A 17,964-nucleotide genomic window follows, 5' to 3' on the forward strand; every position below is an offset into this window, starting at 1 on the left:
GGGTTGTAACTCAAGAGTAAATAAAATTCTGTTGAGCTTCATCTGGCAGACATATGACCTTCCACTTTCCTGCAAAATGCCTTGATAAACTTGATAAATTCATTCAAGTTACCCAGACCCTAAAGTAGCAAAGAAGCCACACAAATTGATGGACTCTCCACCACAATTTACAATTTAGGAGAAAAGCGCTGTCGCCAGTAAGTTACAGTAGCGAACTGTATTTTATTTACAGTAGCAAACTGTACTGTTTAACAGTAGCTTACTGTAAAAAATCTAATTCATCAGTATACTACTGCAATTAATTCATGTTAATATAGATTTCATGTGATTTTATAATTTTTATATAGAATTCAATTTATTTTTATCATACATATGTACTACTGCCATTAAATTATAACAGACACAATGATTACAATATTTCAAATTCTTTATTTAAAACGTTACACATATAACACTTAAATATACAGTCTTCCAATGCTGGAACAGTGCATCTTCACCATTTCTCCTGTCTTATGACCTTTTGCAGTATATTATGTTGTTATAATCTGGATTTATCCTCACAACGAATCTTAAGGCAACAGAAACATAATGGGCAAAAAATACATAGCCATCTGCAAAACCCAGGTGCTGCTCCAAAACCTTGCCACCACCTTTGTTCACCATACACTTTGTTAGTGACAGAAATGTGTTCCCTGAAAAACAAGAAGTACAAATGGCACACTTTCAAAAGGCAAAGCCCATACAGAATACACAAACCTCTCAAAACCATAGTTGTTCTCTTTCCATGAATTTTCAGTCTCGGGGTGACTTAAATTCCATCAAAAAATATAAAAAAAATAATAATTCTAAAACTATAAAGGCAGCTAGCAATAAAACTAGGCATTAAAAACAAAACAATTCTCAATAGGCTACTGGACAACATTAACTAACACCTGAACAAAATTTGACATTAGTTATGTTAAATGTTAATATAAGATAAGCATGCCCCATTAAAATCATTTTAATTTGGTTAATTCAGTAAGCTGACAAAAGACATTTGAAACAATATAGTGTAGTTTACCATAGTAAAGTTTGTTACAGCCGTTTTGAATAAATGTTATGAAAAAATCTGACAAAAACACACAAACAAACGTATACATATTTTTACCTTGCTTGCTGGTCTTATTCTCTCGTAAGGTGCACCAACAAAGTGCACATGTTCTCCGGAACCCTCTATTCTCGTGGGTTCATCCCCTGGAAAAGCCGGCTGTGCTGCCGCGCTGCTTCCGTGTCTTCATCGGACATGAACGGTGTGGCATGACACGTCACGACAAAAGACAATATAGAACCCATTATAATCTGTGATACTACTGTATGTATACTGAGTGTATGTGAACAGTAAACCGATGGCTGGGAGCACTCTGCAATTGCTACGAAATGGATACGTTTATAATCTAATTCAGAAATATTAAACCTTTTAACCCTACTTAAATGAGACGTTAAACCGAAGTCCTGACTCTATGTGGTCATTCAAAATCCCAGGATGCCCTTTGAAAAGAGTTGGGGTGTAACCTGACCATCGTGGCCTCCTAATCATCCTCATACACTGATTGCTGGTGGATGAGGATGTTCCCCCTTACATGTAAAATGCTTTGAGTACCAAGAAAAGTGCTATATAAATGAAATAAACTATTATTTTTAATTATTATTAATTAAATGTACATACAGAGTGACTGATACCATCTTTGTCATGGAATATGCTTGATGGATTGCAGTGAGTTTTTAAATTTGACATCTTTGCATTAATTTATTTTCAAGATCTAACTCTCTGTTGCTTTCAGGTTATAGCCTAAATGTCAAACAAAATTATATTTACACTCATATTAGACACATTTACATTTTAATAAAGCAGATAATCATCTGAGATTATCACTATCATATAGTTTGTAAGGTGTTGTTCCAGCCGCCACATCGCAGAAATAGAAACCATTTCTAAAATAGAAATTTGCGTGTTGCCAATGCAAATAGTTTGATTAACTTGGAAAACATACCTTTTATCGCGTGTCGCCATGTCACTCTATGACCTTGTGTTAACCAGTATCCCACCATAACCTTATGGATAAAAAAAAATAATAGACCACAAGAAAAGACTTATGTTTAATTAGCTCCAGTATTATATAAAAAACACTGACAGAGTTATTTAAACTGGATTCAAACACTGGGCCTGTGAACATATGTCTGCATTTCCTCTTTGCTTCAAACAACATGGTCTAGTCACTAAAAGGCCTTAAGCGGAATCACTTCTCATTGAAACAACCCCATTGCATCACTGTCCAACCAGCTGGCTGTGTTTTGAGTTGCTTTATAAAAAGCTGTATGTAGTTTAATGAGCATGTTACACTAGCCTTCAACCATGCTAACAGCACAGGATCATAAGTCCAAGAGCTTTCTGATGAAAGAGCCATAGATAGCATTTCTACAGCCTGTGACAGAACCGGATGACACTTCAATCTGATCACACACATTAACTCCTCATGTCTGAAGTAGGAGTGGAGAGAGCGATACACCAGTCGGCCTCATATGTTTGATCAATCCATAATCAGCATCACCACAGATCAGTTTATTTCTTTCTCTTTGGAGTGCAGAAATCAGAAAGGTCCATTTTCAAAGTGACGAAAGATTGAAAACTCGTTTCTAACTCACTCCCCTGCAATCTGTCTTGAGTATCAAGGCCTGGAAATGTAACTGCTTGATCAACAAGCATTTTGTATAATGTTAAAAGAAATAAAAAAAAAAGCCTTTTTGACCTCATGCAAATTGCAAGCTTCCACTTCTATCACTGATGACCCTAAATACATTTCAATTCATTATGAAAGAACTCAGTTTCCCTCCTCTACTCCCACTTCCATCCAAGACTCTATCTCTCCAAGTCCTTCAATAATTAACATTGCTGCAAACGCAGTCGTCTCACAAAGCTGTGAATAATAGGAGACATTTGCATTCAAATGAGGGTCAGTTAGAATTTTTTGAAGCATCGAAAATACATTATGGCCAAAAATAGCAAAAACGACGACTTTATTCAGCATTGTCTTCTCTTCCGTGTCTGTTGTGTGAGAGAGTTCAAAACAAAGCAGTCTGGATATCCGGTTCGCGAACAAATCATTCAGTTCACCAAATTGAACTGAATCGTTTCAAACGGTTTGCATCTCTAATACACATTATTTGAATTTTCGATGCTTCAAAAAATTCTAACTGACCCTCTGATGTCACATGGACTACTTTGATGATGTTTTTCTTACCTTTCTGGACATTGACAGTAGACCGTACACACAGCTTCAATGGAGGGACTGAGAGCTCTCAGACTAAATCTAAAATATCTTAAACTGTGTTCCAAAGATAAACGGAGGTCTTACGAGTTTGAAACAACATGATGGTAAGTTATTAATTAAATAATTTTGCTATCTGGGTGAACTAACCACTGATCTATATATATAACTGGATCGCTCATCGCGTTCTAAACTGCCAACAGGCAGTGAAGCCACCGGAAGTGTTCGATCCGCCATCTTACTAATCCCTACCAGCAGAGAGCACCATTGAGTTACATTCAAACTGCTGTCCTAAAATAACTCGATTTGAAGCTGATCAGTCAAACGGGACTCGTTTTTATGTTATGTGTAATAAAGTAATGTTTACTTCAGATGTTATCTGCAGTGTTTACGGTCTTTTGGGACAGGATAAGCGATTTATTTAAATCGTGTTGGTGGGTGTGTCTGCTGCGCACTGACGACACAGGTAACTGATCAAACAAAAAAACGGCTTATTTCTTTATTAACAAAGTTATTCAGGAATTATTAAACGAACGTATTAGTATCAGAAATGGATTTTAATATATTACAATGAATTATACAATTATGTTGTTAATATTTCTCTATAATGAAAAAAAAATACTATCTGGGAAATAAAGCTTTGTATTTATTTCTTAAATCCGTACTGTATATAGTCAGTTATTTCTCTGAATAAATTCAGATTTCAGAACGAACACTTTGTAGTTTGTTATATGTGTTGAGGTCGTGTCCGTCTGATGTTTATCATGTTCATGATGCTCACTACTTTAATGAACGTAGCTTTTTAATAAGTTGGGGAAATTCCCGACATTTTAAAAAATATCCGTTTACATGCCTAGGGTGTTCGCATTGTAATAATGTACAGTGATACTTCATATTAATAAACACTGACTTGTTAGGTGATGTTTTCTCATTAAAATCATACAAATTCCTATTAATTCAATGGAACTTTTTCGCACACTAGGGATTACCAATATGGCGGCGCGGCGGCTTCACTTTAATGACGTCATGAGCAATCCAGTTCTATATTATAGATCAGTGGAACTAACCCTTTAATTAATGATTAACACCATTCAGTAGCACGACTGGCCTCTGTGACATAAGTAAAAAAAAAAAAAAGTGTGTTTTAGAAGAACCGCAAGTGATTAAATTAGCAAAGTGTCCTAACCAGCCATGACACAAATCCAGTGACAAGCAATTTGTCTTTCCACACCAAATGTGAAAAGGAGGCATGACATGACAAAAAATCAATCACAACAGCCAATCAGAACAGTTCTCTCTGTTACATGCTCTCTTACACTCATTTAACGTACAATCTTGAAAAAAATAAGCTATGTACAATATTTACATCACTTGGTGTATAATGGTTCACAATACATCATGCTTTTCATAGTTTTACTTGTGGAATGTCATGTAATACCAGATGAAAAAACCTGAAATGCATTTCTATGCGTCTTACATGATGACCAGAAATAAAAATCCAGGAGCTGACAAAATGTATGTATGCAAACTAGTCAGTACAAAACTCTGATTAACACAAAATATTTTCCTTATCATTATTTATGGTTGGTCAATGTCAGATTTTAAATATTAATGTGGCGAGCAGTTTTTCAGATTGCATGATTTCCCCATTCAAGTAGATAGGACTTGGTCTTAGATGCCCAAAAAAGCTGCCCAGAGGCATTGCAAATATGGCTGCCAAGTGAACTGAGTTTCCTTGTAAAAGACTTTATATCTTAATCACAATGCGTCAGGCTAAAACAGTTTTATATTTACTACTTCTCTCTTTGTATCATGTGAATGCGGGTGTGTATGCACCTGAAGCCTCTGGATAAAACCTGTTTTTTTTTTTTTTTTTTTTTTTAACTCCCAAAGGACAGACTCGAAGACAATATGGCGTAAGTGTTAAATATGTATAATTAGGTGTACAAGTCTTCGAATGTGTTTGATCGCCGCTTACAGCAGATGGTGTGCAGGCATACCTATAACACTGAATGTTCTCAACAGACACAATCTGTCCAAGAAACAGGTGTTTCACCTCTTTTTGTCTCCTTTTCTCTTTTTACGGACCAACATCCCCAGCCGAGGAGCTGCCTCTGTTGACTCGACATGCCACCGTTTCACGCTTGCTTCTTTCCTGGTCCTTAAAGGCCATTTGAGGCAGTGCTTGAAGACTGAGCGACAAGTCCCCCGTATTGCTAGGCCAATAAAGTGCTATTTGTTTATTTTTAGGATGTATCCTGCTGACCCAGGAGAGGCTTTTAGCACATTTCCTTGCTTTTCCGCCCCCTCCCTCGCGTTCTTTCCCCCGTATTGTTTTGAGCATTTTTCCCCCACTCGTCTTTTGTATTGAACGAGTTTGCTGGAGGGAGAGAGAGTTGGCAGGAGAAGAAACAAATCTGTCGGTGACTCTCTCACTTTCACTCAATCTGTTGCTCTCTCTCCCACCTACTTCCACCGCTCGTTCTCTCTCTAAGCAGCACAGGTGTTGCTGTGGCAATGATGGTAGCCTTTGTCTGGCACCGTGAACTTTGTTATTGCATCTACACACTTGAACATCCCAGATCAGACAGACACACACACAAACGCATGTACACACACCGATCCGTTGTATCAGTGTCCTCTGCGTTTCATCATCAAAGCAGCATGTGGCCGGCGGTTTGAGGAGCAGAATATGAAACGGATAAAACAAATCGTTTGATGTCGGAGAGACAGGCATGCCATCAGAAAGTACTTAAGCTCTTCCTCCCGATGGAGCGCACAAATTCCTCTTTTTCTTTCCTCATTAAGTTTCCTTCGTCTTCACGTTTCTTTTGCCTTCCCCATCAGGGCAGTTTCAGAAAGCTTGCATCATTGTTTATGATCCATTATTGTCAGGAGATTAATGAAATAATAAATATTGACTTACTTAAACATTCTGTAAAAAAGAATAAGGTGCGTGGTCTTTGTGTGTGCATGAGCAGCCATGCATTTCAAACCAGATCTTTGCCTGAGGAAAATTCAATGCTGGTATATTTTTCCACAAACCTCTATAGAGGGGAAAAAAGGGTTTTCATTGATTTAGTGAGCCAAACGGTTTACTCGTGTTGACAAATACGGTTTATTCTAGCAGTATTTACACACGTGATCGACTTCTGAAGTGAAGTCCCTGTTCTGTGTTTGCATTTTTCATGTTCTAATTCCATATGATTTTTACACTTTTTCCTGTTTAAAGACAGCACCATTTTGTTTTTTTAACTCCACTATCAACAATCAACCAAGGATAAACACTCAACTAGTCACATGTGTATTTTCCAGACTATAAGTTGCACTTTTTTTCATAGTTTGGCTGGTCCTGCGACTTATAGTCAGATGCGACTTATTTATCAAAATTAATTTGACATGAACCAAGAGAAAACATTACCATCTACAGCCATGAGAGGGTGTTCTATGCTGCTCAGTGCTCTTGTAGCCTACCACTGAAAATTCTGTGATTCAGGGATTCAGTGAAGTGGAATAAGATCGCGGGAGCTTGGTGAACTTGCTTAACGTTACCGGTAACTGTTGGACTCGCTGGCTTGTTATGTTAATTTTAGCCTATTCAGCCTCCCGGCTATGTTCTTTATGCTATTGTGTGGCTAACCGAGCATTAATTCAGCCTGTTGTTCTGTGTACTATTGTGTTAGCAGAGTAATTTGCCTTTCCAGATTACCAATATCTGTCCTTGGTCTTGGATTTTGTTAAACAAATAAAATTTATATTTCAGTTGACACTTTTCAGTTGTTTTCAGTGGTATGCTACAGGAGCACTGAGCAGCATAGAGCGCCCTCTCGCAGCTGTAGACGGTAATGTTTTGTCTTGGTTCTTGGCTCTAAATAAATGCGACTTATAGTCCAGTGCAACTTATATATGTTTTTTCCTCGTCATGACGTCTTTTTGGACTGATGCGACGTATACTTGGGTATGTTGACGTTTCACTCCGACACTAGCTGCGTTTACATGGACACTACTCATCCGATCGTAATAGGACTAGAGGTACGATCAGAATCCAAAAAAAGTCACATGTAAACACGTCAATTGGATTGAATTGGCCAGATCCGACTAAAATTTTGATCAGATTGTAAGGGGTGGTTTATCCCTTTTGTAATCCGAACAAGAGGACATGTAAACACTTGACCGGATTGAAAACTGAAACTGGAAAGTACTGTGCATGCGCAGTGACGTAGAAATAGCGTAATGACGTATGATGCGCGAAACAAGCTGTTCTTCCTGGTGACTTTTTTTTTTTTAAGTAACATTAAGCAGCACAACAGTTCATGTGTTGGTCGTCGCCTAATTAGGACTCGAAGTAGATAAATATCACATGCGCTTTTTAAAACAGTATGCAACAGCAGCAGGAAACTCTGTATATTCATGCAGTGTGCGCATGTCAAAAGAGTAAATCCGATCAGAAGCTTGTGACATGTAAACGTGCATATCAACCCGATCACTTTATTCAGCGTTCATGTAAACACTACGTTCAGATTCGTCAATCAGAATAAATTAAATCCGATGGAAGCAAAAAGTGTCCGTGTAAATGCACCTCATGACATATGACTAACATTTGTTGACTAATATTCTGTAGGACAATATTACTTCAGAGATATGGAAAGCACTCATTTAAATAAATTTCATACTTGTTCAGATTGATTTCTTCATTATCTCCAAGTCAGTTATTCTGCAAACAAATTTTTTTGAGAAGTCACTACCTCATGTCTCCTCAGATAAAACACCCCTGATGGGATCGCATCTCAAACAGATCACACTCATCACCACCGTTCTGCCACACATCAATGCCAAAGAGGAGTCAAGCAGCCTTTAAAGTGTAAATATCAGAACAACCTTTGTTTAGCTAAAAAATATGAATATGCGTTCATATATTTTGAAGATGAAAGGGTTGATATCTAACGTGTCTGACCTCATCCTTTGAAGCGCTTCTTAGAACTATGTTTTGAAGGCATTCTCATGTTAACCTTAACAAGCGCGTATTTCCATGTGATTGATCAGCTGATGAAATGACATGGATGAAAGGTGTATGTGATTCACAAATAAGGTCAAAGCAAGTGTAAAATAAGGGTGATTTTTTGTTTCCCGCCAATTTATTTCTTTGTTGTGATCTTTACCGCTTTCATTCAATTGCTTTATTTACTAACACAGTACTCGCATTAGATCCTTAGACTAAACAAAAATGTCCATTTCAAAATCTGTCAAAATACAATTATAACTGAAACTGCATCCTAACACAACAGGTGTCTAAGAGGCTTTGGGACATCTCCTGCACTCAAAAGAATACAGAAGCATTTTACAGGCAATTGAATATGGAAAAATATCATTAAATGGCGAGACATGGGGGTACTAAGATTATGGGTACATCGTATGATAACATCACATGTGATTGGGTGCTTAAGGATGACAAATCAGACTCACAAAAATAACACAACTATGAAGTCATCAATAAATCAGCACTACACCATTGACACTGTTATAATTCGACGCCAGAAGGGGATTGACGGTGAACAATGGAACGCAGCAGAGTTTTTTTTCCTGCACCTCGGAATGGAAGGATGAAACAAATCGCTCGGATGTCAGCTGAACGAGAGAGTTAATAATTCATTTGTCTGGTGGGGGGGGGGGGGTGGGGGTGAGAGAGGGAAAGAGACAGAGATTCTTTGAAGAAGGGGTACAGATGGTCATCAGATGGGGCTGAGAGTCTGAGTGTGGCACGGTGCTTTGACATCACCTGGGTGCACACACACCATATGCCACTAGACCTGACAACCTGCCACACACACACACACACACACACACACACACACCTGTTTGTGAACTCACTCATGTTTAACACATCTCTTCATGCATACTAATCTTGTCTAAAATGAGCATGTTGTACCACCATGTTGTTTTAAAATCGCTGATCTTCAATTTTTCTCATTTTAAAGCCAAACAACCTTAACTTTTGGTAGCTGTTATGTTTTGTAAAATGTACTAGAAATTATCTAAACAGCAACAAAAAAATCATAACTAGAAATCTGTGACATAAAAGGGTTAAAAGGGCACCAATATTAATCCTTAAAGGGGTCATCTGATGCAATTTCAAGTTTTCCTTTCTCTTTGGACTGTTACAAGCTGATTGAGCATAGATAAGATCCCTGAAGTTGCAAAGACAAAAGTCTCAAAACCAAAGAGACGCCCCTAAAATGTCTCATTCAAGCATGCCCCCACGTCTAGGTCATGATGTGGAAATATTTGCGTAATGCCGCCCAAATGTTCACACAAAGAAAGGCGGCGTGGTTTCAGTAACTGCAGTTAGTATTGAAGCAGCCATGTCGGGGAGATGCTGTGTGTTTCTAGAACAGGGTATGGGTCACCATACTTGGCTGAATGTCACGTCACTTTTACTTTCGTGTGTGTGTGTGAGAGAGAGAGCGAGCGAGAGGGTCACATAACATAAGTGGTGTCAGCTGTCTTAACCATCCGTGGATAGTGTACCCTTTAACATTTTTTTTTTATTTTTTTTTTTTTTTACAATACTTCAGAAATTTTGTGATAATGTTATAAGAATGTATAATTTTTTAAAGTGTTAAAAACTTAATTACCAAATCCAGTCTGCTACTACATTTTACCTCTTCTGAAACCAGATGATATCAGAAGCTACATGATTAATGTATATCTGAATAAAAGTCACATTACCAGAATAGTTTTGAATAACTACTTTTTTTTTAAACTAAATATGCATATACATACATATATATATATATATATATATATATATATATATATATATATATATATATATATATACACACACATATATATATATACACATATATATATATATATATATATATATATATATAATATATATATATATATACACATATATATATATATATATATATATATATATATATATATATATATATATATATATATATATATATATATATATATATATATATTATGACATGACATAATCCTGCATTTCCAGAGTGATAGTTTGAAAAGTAGATAATCTCAGACGGCGTACTTCATGTATGAAATCAGTAGAGCATGAACGCAAAATGAAAGAGTGCTTTTTATACACCAAAACTCATAGGCCCAACATGCACACACAAACATTCAGGAAAGAGGTTATTGATGACACAGTCTGCAAGAGATAAGCATCATTACCCCAGTGCAAAAGAGAGAATGAGAGAGAGAGGGCGAGTAAGAGAGAAAGAAAAAGAATGCTAGAACTCAGTTGAGCGTTTTTTTTTTTTGTTTTTTTTTTTATTATAAAAGTCATGATGTGTAACATGCACCTTAATTAAATTGTGAGTATCATTGCCATGAACCAAACACTTGCACACGAACCACCATGAAAAATTAGATTTTATATTTTCTGAAGTAAAAACAAGATTACAATTCGTGTCTGTACAGTATGAAACAAGTTATGTGTCCAAATTTAATACTTTGGGCTAGGCGGTTTGAAGACAGTAAGAGCAATATTAATATCGATGTTTTAACCACAAATGTTCTCTCATACTCCAACACACACACAAAATACTCCCATACCCGCCTACCAGCTTCCCTCAAGGGAAAATCTAACAATGGGAGTCAATACTACATTTTGACATTATAGACTTTAAAAAATGACCTGACAGGTGAGTGTGTCCATGGGAAAACACTGAGGATCCTGTGTGTATGTGTGTTGCTTTTTCTGAGATTAAATGCTGAGCATGCACAGATCATGAGATGTGAGTTGTGCAGCATAAAACAGGGAGAGAGAATAAATAATGTCTGAATAGAATAAACCAGGAAGGAAACAAGTCACAAAAAGGAAGTGCTGGAGTGGCAAAAAGGCGAATTGGCATAAAGCCCTCTCAGATCCCTATGTATCCATGTGAAAAATGTGACTAGCAAAAGAAATGACAAAAGGAGGAGGAAGATGTGCTAAAAGCTCCTCCTGAAGGAGTAAAAACCAGGGGAGACAATGATTCCCTGTAAAACAGGAAGTTGAAGACTGTCTGACATGTCCATCCCGCAGCAGCTACAGTATGAGAGCTGTCGAGCGCTCATCAAGCTGGAGTGCTGCGTGACACCAGCTGAAATATGAAGAGCCATTTCTTTTGACATCTGGAGTAAATCTGTGGCTCAGTGCTCAATTCTGACACACTAAAGCCACAGCACCATTTTATGATGACAACAGAATATTAAATTTATATCTCCCACCCTCCCCTTCCTCCCAGCTTTACTCAGTCTGTTCCTCAACCTCCTTCTCTCCCTCTCAGCCTCCCTCATTTACTTGTGCGGAGGAGTTTTAATACACTGCAGCTTTGCGGTTGTCCTGAGGTTAAATGGATATTAGAAAACGAGAACAATGTATAAATGGTTGCTAGCAAAAACAGTGAGTTTGAGTTAAAAACGTTTCTATTGGATTTAAACAGATTATGTGATTCATACATATAGGACCCCCCCCCACACACTTTATGTTGGCATTGCTCACATATGGTCTGCAGGTTTGTTGTCAGTGCCAATATGTCATATTGCCTCTCTGCAAAGCATGCATTACATCATGACAGGTTCACCAAAGATTCATGCAGAAATATGGCGCACAAACTGCAAAAGTTTTACTGAAATGTTCAGTTGTACTGAAGCATTAAATAGAAGCAGTACTTGATCTGTATGGCACTTTTTACAAAATCATTGTTACCCAAACAATAGTCTCGGACTTTCAGACTGACGGCTGAAAGTCTGGAATTCATGGCAGCTTTCATTGGCCAAGGCCCATCCATGAGGCCAATCATAATTTGTTTTGTTCATCATCAGTTTCTAGTCGTGAAAATGTCACCACAATAACAACCAGTGTGTAAAACGTTCAAACGTATTTTAAAAATTCTATGCCACAAACTTATTTTTATTTCACACTAGAGCTGCAACTAACGATTATTTTTTCTGTCGACTAATCTAACGATTATTTTTTCGATTTGTCGACTACTCATGATTATTTTTATTAAAATTAATTATTAATCTAGAGTTCTTTTTTTGATTATCTAATAAATCCTTTGGATAATACTACAAAAAAATAAACTAATATAATATTTCAACCTTTATTCATTTTTTTTAAATACTTAAATGTGGTTGAAGTTTTTACAGTATACAAAAATAAAGAAGCAAAGAAAATAATTTTACTATGGTAAATATGAGTTAACGATAGCGTTTATAATTAAACCACAGTATCCACAAATTTACAGTTGTCTGAGATTGAGTTGTTCTTTAGCATCACAAACCATAAAATGTAGTCAGGGTTCTGCTATGTTTTATTTTCATAACGGGCAAACACAGGTTTTTTTGCAATCTGTTAGTTGAGATCACAAAGAAGCCTCTCCGTGTTTGAGATAGCAGTATTGGTATATTTAAAAGTGTACATTTTGAGGTTGAAATCAGCTTGTTTGTCAGAGATTCTAGCACGCAGTAGGGGCGTTTCATTGTCTGTGTATTTCCATACTGGATAAGCCGGCTTTTGTTTCTTTTGTTATTGCCCCGCCCTCTGAAGGAAGCGTGGCTACTTATTATGCAGCGCCCTGGCCGGCTCTAGCTGATATCAAAATTCAATGAAGATGTACGCCGCAAAGATGATCGCAGACGAGCTTAACCGTGGCCGTTACACAAACATTTTTGTGAAGTACTTCTTCGACAATCCGGATGCTTATGAACAAGCGCTCACTGATTCTGAAGACGATCTGAGCGACGACGAAAGTGGCATAATAAGACTGTATAATATCCCTAATCTACAACTGAGCAAAGATGACGACGAGGAAGAATGTATTGGACTGGCGTCAGACGAGTTGGACCGTAAGATATCAGAGGCTATATCGATAGTAAAATTTGATGGGGATAAAGACAGAGTAATGGGGAAAATCCGTAACATTTAAAGGCAATCAGACGCAAAGTGCAAACTTTGGAGATTGTTACATCCACAAAGAATACCCCGACAAAGAGAAAATGTGCCCGAACGGGGGGAGCTTTACAGGGGGTATGGCTTATCTAAATGAGATGTAAATGAGCCCCATTGTCACTCGCAGCAGTGAGAACAGGTCAGAACTGCACAATCTTTAGAGGCTATTTTCTGCTTTTTTGAGCTTTTTTGAGTGCCACAATTTCTCCAAATATTATCAGATTTCCATGTGTTACACATCGTTGGAAAGCTTGGAGACTACACTTTCAGAATCTGTGAATAACTCAAAATGCCCCAGAACCGACTTGTGTCCCTACTTTCCGTGATTGGTCACATTTCTTTGATTCAAAAGCTGCACAATGTGCCGCCGATAGTCCTGTCTTGAAGCCAGAGATCTGGAGCTGATTCGGTGTAGATTGGTAGCTCAGTGGTTCGTGACTGTTTTTCCGTGGCACACCGTCTTTTAACTAGGGCTGGGTATCGATTCAGATGTTCCAGATCGATTCGATTTCGATTCACAAGCTCTCAAATCGTTTCGATTTCGATTCTCGATTCGATTTCGATTTGATTTTCTATTAGAGCTGTAATCGGGCCTTAAAAGTTAAGCCCGACAGATTTCGGCCTGAACCCGACAAGTACATTTTGATTGACAGCTTTTTAAAAGCCTGAACCCATTTACAACCCGACATTATTCAAATGTACGCACGCACACAGCTCTTTTGCCTTTTGTCATGAATGAGTCATTTATACATGGTTTAACATAATTTATACATGACCAACGTAATAGGCCACTTGGAATTTTGAACAAAGAAATAAAATAAGTCCTCTGTAACATCGTAACATCTCAGCACTCTATAAATAGCCCTAGGTATAGGCTCATTTAGCATTTAAATTGGCCAACGCACCAATAAAAACAAATCTTTCTAAAAAATTTTAATTAAGATAAATTCTAAATTAAGATGGGTATTTGACAATAACGAATTAATTAAGATAAAGGCTCTGCCGGATTTTTTTCGCCATTGCAGCTGACATAATAAAATAATAATGCCAACATTAGCTAATATAGCCTACTCTGTTTACATTATGCATTTAAGACTCAAATAATATTTAGTTATTATTTGAAAAACATTTACTCACCAAGATTAGGTAAGGCCTACCTGTTTTTGTGGAGGAAAATGATTGAATCCACTGTAGATGGCTTCAGCGCGCTCCTGCGCTCACTGATGGTGCATCATTATTCACTCATTATTCTCATTAGAAAAGTCTCAAAACTTTTCCAAACCTCAGACTTTGTTTTAGTTGCTGGTGCTACCAAAACATAATCGTCAGAAGCAAGCCTCCGTTTCAACTACTCAGCATACATTTTCGCATCTTTCTCGTGCTAATCGAAACATTACATGACCGCTCATTTACCGCACAAGCCCGAGCCTGACCCGACTGGTTCGATTGACAATGGGCTTCTTCACACTGCCTGAACATGTGCAATTGTGCTTTTGAAGACTACTGACCACGCGCACCTGTCCGCGCGGTTGTCTGCACAGAGCCTCGGTACACACTCTCCGATGGCGATGTTTACATCAAGCCTGCATAGCGGTCCATAGCGGTCTTGCGGACGCAGAAAGTACAAGAGGCATTAAGATGCAGTCTGTAAGACACGAACGGGAGCATGACCTGACGAGCAACATTGCAGAAAATGTGCGTTCACAAATGTAGCCTTGTGTTGATCCAAATATGGAAAGCACTTTCGAATTTAATAATATGAGGTTCTCTCCAGAGATTTTTTGCCACATTTCTTTAATTAAGCATGATTGCTGCGTAGTATATGGTGTTTCCCTTTGCTTTAACTTCTTCAAGTGAGTTGCAAAAGTTGTGTGTGTGTGTGTGTACGCATTTGTATTCGTGACGGGCCGCGGGGGTTGAGAACCACTGCTTTAAACTGAATGAATGAATGACAGGTTCGCTGGTAACATCGCACAAGGCACATAAGAGGGTGACATCTAGTGGAGAAGATTTGTAATTAAATTAACGTTAATCTTACGTTCAATGTCTGCGGAAATAAATATGGAAAAAAATCGATTCATGGCCTTTGAGAATCGATTTTGAATCGACCACATTTAAAAAAAAAAAAGATTAATCGAAGCCCAGCTCTACTTTTAATGCTTGTTCGAAACCCGCGCCAACACAGACTTGACTTACTTTATTTTTTTGTTTATCATACTTACTTCATTCCGCTACGGGTGATCATATCAATAACTTGTAATCCTTACAAGAATATCAGAATCATGCAATGAACAAGTCTGCGTTTATTAGACACTTAATATCACATCAGTTTGTGCTTTTAGAATTCGTTCCATCTGCAGCGGAGACCTGAACCAGGAAGTTGGTCACCAGATAAAATGGTAACCATTTAAACCGCAACACCGGAGAGCACCAGTATGTTTTAATATTGTCTTTGTGATGAAATGCAACTTTCTCCGTTCCCAGGAGCAGAAGCTGCCATTATGCGAGATGTAAACTGTGACGCGTATTTTTGTAGTCGATGTAATCGATGACGTCGACGCGTCGTTGCAGCACTATTTCACACACACATTTGAAAATCCAGCATTAAGTTGATAAGCTGATAAGCGCTCGTTGTCACCGTTGAAGACATAACAGCTTTCTTTTTTTGTTAGGGGTTTGGTGTCAAGGCATCGGTTTCCAGGCAGATCTTGTTTAAATATATAAACACTAGTCATACTTGTCTGTGCATACCAAGCAATACAACTGTATTCACATAGATAACAGATAAAAAGTTAAAGTGCTCATGTTCTTGATATTTATACATATGAGAGGTTCTTCTATAATAAAAAATATACAGCAGAACTCAAAACTAAATATTTCAAACCTTTCTGAAATGACAAGATTTGAAATCAGGATAATCGTGATGCCACAATTTGACTTTGAAACCCCCCTTATTTCATGACTATCATGACCTGTGATCATTGTGTTGCTAAGTGGTTTGCAGCCGTTTATGCATTAGTGAATCAAGCCTGTGACTTCAAACTGTTACTGTTAGTAGCATGGAGTCTATCTGTTCTCTATATCATTTTTTTTTTTTAATGGCAGATGACTAAAGATGACTTTTCTTGCAAAATCAATTTCTACAAAACAATCTTTTGAACATGTTTAACTGTCAAAAAAAAAGGCTTCTTCATGACATGACCCCAGTCAATACACACAATGAAAAAAGCCACTTAAAAAGTCAGTGCAAACTATACAAATGTACATCAACCAAATTAGTGTCCTGAAGCATGTATTGACAGTACCATTACAGGCCATAGCTCATACTTCTTTTTCTTGCTGGATCTCCTCTGTGATATGATATCACATTACATTCACCTACTTTTTAACTAATAATACAATAGGGCATTCATACAATTAGCATTATATTGTATTTGACAGAAAACAAACAGGGGTAAAATTGTAGATTTAGGCTGGATTATATCAATCACCTACGCTTTAACAATAGGGATATGTTAAATGGTATGAATGCAGAAAGCCTTTAGTATTTAATTGAAATGTAATTGATTTATCAAGCTCATAATCTCATTAAATGCCTCTAAATCTCAGTTTATTAATAGCAGAGGCATTACATGTCTCTCACGTGTGCAGAATTAAGCGGAGTGAATTATAAAGTGGTTAAATACAGGATAGCTGAGTCAGGGTAGCTGTAATAAATGAGGCCTCTCAGCGGCGATATCTACAGCTACAGAAGAGCATCAAAATAGAAAAAATCATGAATGGAAAGGATGAGAAAGAGAAACACCTCTAGTTGCTAAAGAAGAGAGAGGGGGAGAGTGAAAGGACACTATTATTTACTGTGAAAAGTTTTCTTCAACCTGTATTGATTGGATTCAGGATCACCCGTTAAGCTGATAATAATTGAAAAGGAAAAAAAAAAGCTTGTGGTGCTCTGTTTGGATGTTGGAGGAAGAAAGAGAGGGTTTTTGTTCAGAGGCTGTTCACCAGACATAAGAAATGGGCCCTTGGATTCCACAGAACCGACTGGAGCACACACACACACCAAAACACAGAGTGTCACACTTCATACATGCTTTAACGCACTCTTTCTGTCTATTGAAACATAGCTACTTCTTTCCTTAATGGAATACTTCATCCAAAAATGGAAACCCCTACACTTCAGAAGACTTGCAGTGTAGAGCCTGAGTCGTATGGACTTCTTTCCTTAAACTTCTGATACTTTGAGCTTGACAGCCCCGGTCTCATTTTGCTTTTATTTTTAGATTCACAACATTGTGTAAAGCCACTTACAAATGAAATTAGAAATTCAAAAGAAGTGCTGAAATACAGATTTTTTTTCAAAGAGGTACAGACTTCAAAGAAAGTACATTAAATAGAGCACATTAATAGGATCCAGCCTATCCAAGAGCTCATGGAACAGATGTGTCTTCAGATAGTTGCAAAAAGTTTGTCTGTTCAGGAGGTTTGGGAGATCATTTCAATGATCAACAACAGACTATCTGTTGTTGTTTTTTTTATTAGATGGCTGAAATTAATACTTTCATTTGGCAAGGATGCAATAAATTTATAATAATTAAAAAAACTTCTACATTGTTAAAAAATTGTTTCTCATAAATGCTGTTATTTAGAACTTGATTAGTAAACATTCCTTAAGAATTATATATA

General features: G+C 37.3%; 1 long non-coding RNA gene across 3 annotated transcripts in view; it reads right to left on the minus strand.

Moving 5' to 3' along the window:
* The window catches only part of LOC127948706 (uncharacterized), a 77,917-nt gene that overhangs the window by 23,584 nt on the left and 36,369 nt on the right, over window positions 1–17,964 (minus strand). Inside the window, exons 4-6 of one of the 3 annotated variants that reach the window (XR_008152157.1) lie at window positions 2,031–2,091; window positions 1,148–1,271; window positions 410–692 (exon numbers count right to left, since the gene is read on the minus strand). The exons of 1 other annotated variant lie outside the window; for it this stretch is intronic. This is a non-coding gene — a long non-coding RNA (uncharacterized LOC127948706). Of the gene's footprint in view, window positions 1–409; window positions 693–1,147; window positions 1,272–2,030; window positions 2,092–17,964 lie in introns of those variants that run through there. One more of the 3 variants, XR_008152158.1, reaches the window with a different exon arrangement.

Source organism: Carassius gibelio, chromosome B1 (genome assembly GCF_023724105.1).
Source record: "Carassius gibelio isolate Cgi1373 ecotype wild population from Czech Republic chromosome B1, carGib1.2-hapl.c, whole genome shotgun sequence".
NCBI lineage: Eukaryota > Metazoa > Chordata > Actinopteri > Cypriniformes > Cyprinidae > Carassius > Carassius gibelio.